This window comes from Macrobrachium rosenbergii, chromosome 48 (assembly GCF_040412425.1).
Source record: "Macrobrachium rosenbergii isolate ZJJX-2024 chromosome 48, ASM4041242v1, whole genome shotgun sequence".
Lineage (NCBI taxonomy): Eukaryota > Metazoa > Arthropoda > Malacostraca > Decapoda > Palaemonidae > Macrobrachium > Macrobrachium rosenbergii.
Window position 1 is genome coordinate 5155502 of NC_089788.1, and position 7384 is coordinate 5162885.

Genomic DNA, 7384 nt, shown 5'->3' on the forward strand with positions numbered 1-7384 from the left:
TGAGAGGTATAACAACAATGCAAGGAGGTATGAATAAACTAGGTCGCTGTCTTAAGAGGCGTGTGTGGTACAGACGGGGGGCCACAAATAACTAGCTTGCTTCTGGGCAGTTTAAAGTTGAAAGTATAACGACAATTTGTACTCAACTCCAGGTGAATCTATCTTGTTTAATTAAGAAGGCAATAACAGAATATAAAGGTCAATAGCTCCGTATATATATATATATATATATATATATATATATATATATATATATATATATATATATATATATATATATATATATATATATATTAGTGAAAAGATAAATCTGTCTTGCTTAATTAAAAAAAGTCAATAAAAAAAATATGGGTCATAACTCCGTAAATATGTTTTATTGAAACTAAGGGTAAATCTACCTTGCTTAATTAGAAACTTAATAAAAAAAAAATAAGGGTCAACAGCTCCGTAATTAAATTTGACAGAAAAAACAATTCATATTAAACTCAGGTAAATCCACCTTGCTTAATAAAAACGGTGACTGAAAGTAGGATTGCCTGAAGCTATGAAGTATTGTAAGGTACAAATGAAAATTAATAAAATAATATCTCCAGCACTGCTATTTTACAGAGCTACGGCGGGCATTATAAAACTGTCAAAAAGTAATTTCAAGACACCAGCGAAATCTCGACCACAAAAAGATTAAATTACTGTCCGACCATCTTATTGCACAGATATACTGGAAACAAGCACTTTCTTTTCGGGGCTGCGAACGTAATGATCTTGTTTTTATCATCTACAGCAATTGGACTCATCTTTATCAGCAACGACAGTGATAAAAAAAATGACTTCAAGCAAAGGATTAACAACTGATTATCGACTATCTTATAATCGCGACACCTGACACTCTCTGCATAAGACGAGGAACATGATAATCCCACATACCTCTGTCAACGAATTATGTCACCTTCCCAGAATTCATTAACTTGACAGGATTCCAGAATTCTCGTTTTAACAACCAATTGTCAATACCGCTTTCATGCTTGACACAGATACGCATGAACTAAATAAACATGAAGGAAATATGAAGAAATGTGAATGAAGAACCACACAAAAGAAAATGGATAATATTGTAGTTATTTACAAGCGAAATATTAACAAAAAAAATCACACAAAAAAGAAAGGTAAAATAAAAAAAATTTCGCGAATAAAGAATACAAGTAAAAAATGCGCCAAAGTTTCCTCGGAGCAATCGAGTTTTCTGTACAGAGTATAATGTTGTAAGAAACTCTCAGCCACGGCCCATGAAACTCTCAGCCGCGGCCAGTGAAACTTTCAGCCATGACCGGGTGGTGGCCTGTGTTGTTGGCACCGATAGCGGTGCCGGACGCACGATCATGACTAAATTTAACCTTAAAAAAAATAAAAAACTACTGAGGCTAGACGGCTGCAATTTGGTAAGTTTGATGATTGAAGGATGGATGATCAACATACAAATTTGCAGCCCTCTAGCCTCAGTAGTCTTTAAGATCTGAGGGCGGACAGACAAAGCCATCTCAAAAGTTTTCTTTTATAGAAAACTAAAGAGAAAAAAAAAGAAAAAAGTTCCTATGAGCAATCAGTAATACTGCTTTTGTTAAATAAAAATAAAAGTACTGAAAGGCTTGCTATGGTTGGACAATTAAGACTCGAACTGCAACAGAAATCTCGACTTTCCTGCAATTTGCAGTTCCATTATTTTCTTTTTGTTCTTCCTTAACCACTTTTTAGTAGTTACTGGTGACGCATATACATCTGCAGTGCTTATTCCTTTATTCCTCTGAACCTCAAAATGCATTACATTAACTGAGATGGTGATATATTGATTACGTTCGTTTTCGGTTATAATTTATTTACTTTACATTGTATGGCTTAAAGTGACTCCTTATCCTACGCTTTTTCACATAATACGCTGGATTTCAAACTGTTAATCTTTTTTTAAGATGGGCTAGTATTTCGCTAATATTAAAAAAAATGAGACTGAGAATTAAAGAAAATAATTTTAATTGGTAATGTTTTTTTAATCATACTCCTCTCTCTCTTTATAAGAAACTAATTTTGAGTGGGAAGGCCTTTTACAGTCATCCACCCTCTCTCTCTCTCTCTCTCTCTCTCTCTCTCTCTCTCTCTCTCTCTCTCTCTCTTCTTTTACTTTTCGTATAACATTAAGCTCTCACTTATTATTACTGATGAATCCACACTTTTATTCCTCCTCAATATCAACTTTATAACTGTCAATTCTTACCCTTTTTCACCAGAATTTAGGGATTAATTATCACTGAGTCTTATCTTCTGATACCCTTACGTTCTTAACACCTAAATCTTCAAAGACTACTTATGTCCTACATAAAAGCTCACAAGTTCCCAAACTATATTTCTACCCTTTAAAAGTAACCACTTTCTCAATATCTCTATTTACGTGCTTTTATTTAACTTGACTTTTGATTTTGTCTGTCTGCCTGTTTGGGTCAAATCTTTTAACTCAATTTTCGACCTGTTCCCTTTGTCCGATGGACTTCAAATTTTGCAGGGCAACTCAATCCCGGTGACAATACAAACTTACATGATCAGTAGGTCAGCAGTGACCTCTGGTGACCCTACAGTACCTCTCCCAGTCTCTCAGGATTTGTATGAAACTCTTCGGAATTTTCATACCTTCTTTGACTAGGTAGAATAATAAGTTAATAACTCTATAGATTTTTCAAACCTTTGGCTCGACAGGATATCTCGTTCAAGTTCACGTTACAATTTCTGTCAAAACTAAAAAGTATAAAATAATAAAAATATAATTTAAAAAAAAACACGCTTTTATTAAAATGCACTGAAAAGTAAATAATAATTTTTTGAGACACCAGGATTTTCTTACAATTAATCATGTCTACAAAAATTCCACAAGAAATAAAAAAATATATATATATATATATTTATTTTCCTGAAGTATTTCCTTCCATGTTTGGCTCCCACGCTTTTATTTTCGTAGACATGATTAACTGTAAGAGAATCTTGGTGTGTCTCAAAAAATTATTTTTTTACTTTTTGGTGGATTTTAATAAAAGCGTTTTTAAAAATATTTAATATTTTTTATTTGCTTTTTCTGTGCGACTCACGTATGAGACCACCAAATTCTTGCAGACCATAGACATTCTAATTCTAAATATATATATATTTATAAATTCGGGTCTCAAATTGTAGCTCCTTCTCAAATGAATAATTGTCCTTTAAATTTCTCAGAGTCTTTACACAAGTTGGCTATTACCATCCTCAGAGATGTCAGATCTTAACTCTTTCAAGTTTTGACTCTTTCAAACAACTGAGTTCTTACTAGTAATGCTTCTTGCTATGTTTAGGACGATCTTACTAATATAGTTTCTGCTCTTAAGGTCTCGCAGTAGAAGGTAACGTCGAAGTAACATTTTTTTCTCTCCTGCTAAATCTGTACTCACTCATTAATATCTTATCAAATTTATTTCTGCTGTCAGTCATGGTTACTTGACATTAAAGTCTCTCTCTCTCTCTCTCTCTCTCTCTCTCTCTCTCTCTCTCCTCTCTCTCTCCATTAAAAGTTTTCTTATTGTCATTTGTTAACTTCTAGAATATAAGTGGTTTTGAGTTATTCAAGTCATATTTTCTTACAATTCTTTTGGTTTTCACTGTTTGTGCTAAAACTAAAAAAGTAAGATGTTCGTCTTTTTTTAATTTTGTTTGTATTTTGCAGTGACGAAACAACCATTTTTGCATTTTTGAAACACTCATTTTTTTCATTTCCCAGTGCAGAAACAACCATTTTTGTATTTCCCAGTGAAGAAACAACATTTTTGCATTCCCCAGTGAAGAAACAATAATTTTTCGTATTTTCTAGTGAATAAACAACAATTTTTTGTATTTCTCAGTGAAGAAACAACCATTTTTTTGCATTTCACAGCGAAGAAACAACCATTTTTTGTATTTCCCAGTGAAGAAACAACCAATTTTTGTATTTCCCAGTGAATAAACAACCATTTTTTGTATTTCACAGCGAAGAAACAACTATTTTTTGCATTTCCCATTGAAGAAACAACAATTTTTTGCATTTCCAAGTGAAGAAACAATAATTTTTTGCATTTCCAAGTGAAGAAACAATAATTTTTTGTATTTCCCAGTGAAGAAACAACAATTTTTTGTATTTCCCAGTGAATAAACAACCATTTTTTGCATTTCCCAGCGAAGAAACAACAATTTTTTGCATTTCCAAGTGAAGAAACAATAATTTTTTGCATTTCCAAGTGAAGAAACAATAATTTTTTGTATTTCCCAGTGAAGAAACAACAATTTTTTGTATTTCCCAGCGAAGAAACAACCATTTTTTGCATTTCCCAGCGAAGAAACAACCATTTTTTGCATTTTCCAGCGAAGAAACAACTATTTTTTGCATTTTCCAATGAAGAAACAACCATTTTCTGTATTTCCTAGTGTAGAAACAACCAATTTTTTTGTATTTCCAAGTGAAGAAACAACCAATTTAACCCCCTCGCTTAAATGCTCCGTCCAATTAGAAGAGAGCATAAAAAATAAACAAATGACGGCGAATGAATGAATTTCTGTTTACCACCCACGTTCGCAACCCACGCCCGGAGTCAGCATTGAAACGCCTTCGCCATTCGTTGAAAAATCACCCAACCATTCACTGCCGCCCACCCTACGAATGCCCCCCTACCTTTCAACCGCCCACCTACAGCAGAGCAACAGCGAGAGAATCAACAAGAGCAACAGCAACGGCAAAACAGCAACGTACAAAACCCCTTTTACAACTCCTCCTCTTCCTCCTCCTCCCCGACAACCTCCCTAATTTGCCTTTGATCCATATAGTCAAGACCCCTAGTTCCCCCTCCCCCTAGACCACCCTAAGACACAAACCCCCACCCCCTCCCCCTCCCCCACCCCCTTTCACCCCTGAAAGTGAAATCGAGGTGCCTAGGCAAGCCAGTACCGTCACGCTTGGATGCAGGGTCAGACACACACAAACACACACATACACATACACATACACACATACACACTGAATGATTACCTTTCTCTTTCTCACTCTTAGCAGGTCCCACTTCACACTTGAATGAGGAAGGGAAGGAAGAAAGGGGGTCCAGAGAGAGAGAGAGAGAGAGAGAGAGAGAGAGAGAGAGAGAGAGAGAGATTTCTGAAGGGCCTCCTCCTCCTTCTCTGTTCCCAGAGGCTAGTATAGGACTTCATAATCCTTCGAGGTCAGGAGAGGTTTACTTTCACGGGAGGTCCTTAGAGCGGTTGCTGGTGGGGATACCGCGGTTTTCTGAAGAGGATAAGGTACGGGTTTTTTTACGTTTTTTTTTTTTTTATTCCCTTAAAAACCATTTTTCTTATTTTTTTTCCTAGTTTAACATGAGCCATTCTTTATGAGATCCTAAGCCACATATACAGCGTTATTTAATTATTTCAAAAACAGTTTTTCTAGTTTAACAGAGAGAGAGAGAGAGAGAGAGAGAGAGAGAGAGAGAGAGAGAGAGAGAGAGAGAGAGAGAGACGAATGACTGTAGAAGCTTAAGACACATCTATAGCATTACTTAATTATTTCAAAAACACTTTCTAATATAACACAGAGAGAGAGAGAGAGAGAGAGAGAGAGAGAGAGAGAGAGAGAGAGAGAGAGAGAGGAATGACTTAAGACACATCTATAGCATTACTTAATTATTTCAAAAACACTTTCTAATATAACAGAGAGAGAGAGAGAGAGAGAGAGAGAGAGAGAGAGAGAGAGAGAGAGAGAGAGAGAGAGAGAGAGAGAGAGAGAGGAATTACTGTAGAAGTTTAAGACACATCTAAAGCATTACTCAATTATTGCAAAAAAACCATTTTTCTAGTTTAACAGAGAGAGAGAGAGAGAGAGAGAGAGAGAGAGAGAGAGAGAGAGAGAGAGAGAGAGAGAGAAATGACTGTAGAAACCTAAGACACATCTACAGCATTACTTAACCATTTATGGATAAAAGACAACCAAGCCTCAAGAAACCATTCTCTAAATGCTTTTAGTATTTCAGGCGTACAAAATATTTAAGTGAAGAAATGAATAATTGTTCTGAATTGTCAGAATCTCTCAATGCAGATACAAGTCCCCGATATAACTTCAGATTCCTAAAATACAAGCATTGTCTGCTGAATTACAACTAATTTCTTTTAGTGACGAGAAAGGATATATATTACAAGTATTTCGTTTCATCCGGCTAAAATTGAAACGCCGCAAAATGTACTATCATCTCCCACTAACGAACTAAATCTTTGACCTGACGCAAGTTCAAGAATGCAACTCTCCCATTGGCAAATAAGCAAAACCGGTGGGCTGCAAGTTTATCATCCCTCGGCGATACGAAATCGCGTCCATCTTTGAAAATCCTGTTGTTCAACTTCTCTGACTAAACAGAGCAAACATTTCGAAACGCGAGAGAGATATATATCTCACACCAGTACCGGACACCTGAACCCAAAACTCCAGTATTGGACAATTATCGAATATTCCACCGCATGGAAATTTAAAAGTGGTGCCAAGGAAAATTTTTACGACCATTTTTCGACGTCGAAAGCCGGAATTGTTTTTGCCTGGACTCTCATGATTAAAACGGGGTCGACCTGGAGCTGAGTAATATAACTGGTTGCGGGTATGTATAATATATTCGTACTCATCCTACGACTGGATGAGGTCAAATAAATACAGCTACATCTTTAGTGAAAATAAAGATTATCCGTCGTGTTCCTGTGATGACCCATATAACGATTTCCAGAAGTGCTTATATTTTTTTTTTTGAGGGGAGGACGAGATCCGTAAATATATGATTTACTGATCCATACCAAATTTCCGGATTGCCTGTGAATGAGGACCCCTCCAATACAAGCGCCTTTTAAAGCTTGTAAGAAGAAGTTCTGCTTTAAAAGGAGGATAAGAATTCTTTTATAACTCCCCAAAAGCTGGAAAAACCAAAGGATAAGAATACTTTTATAATTGCCGAAAAGATGAATAAAAGAAACAAATTATGAAAAATGGTAATGTTTACAAGTTGGTAAAAGTTTTAGCTCGCAATGATTTGAAAGGGTTAAAGAATGAAAAACTGCTTTTCTATGGGTTACCATGCTGATTCTATACACCCTCGCTTAAACTTGACTCCTAATAAATAAAATACAAAGAAATTTTAGGAGAAAGCAAAATAATTTTGAAGAAACTACCCTCGAACTTCCATTAACACGGCTGCTGATGCTACCTCGATCTGCTTTGTAAACTTTCTGCTCTGTGCACAAACGACAGAGAATATCCTTGGAAATATTATTATCAACTATAATGATCAACAGTGTATAATTTCGGCAATCACGACGA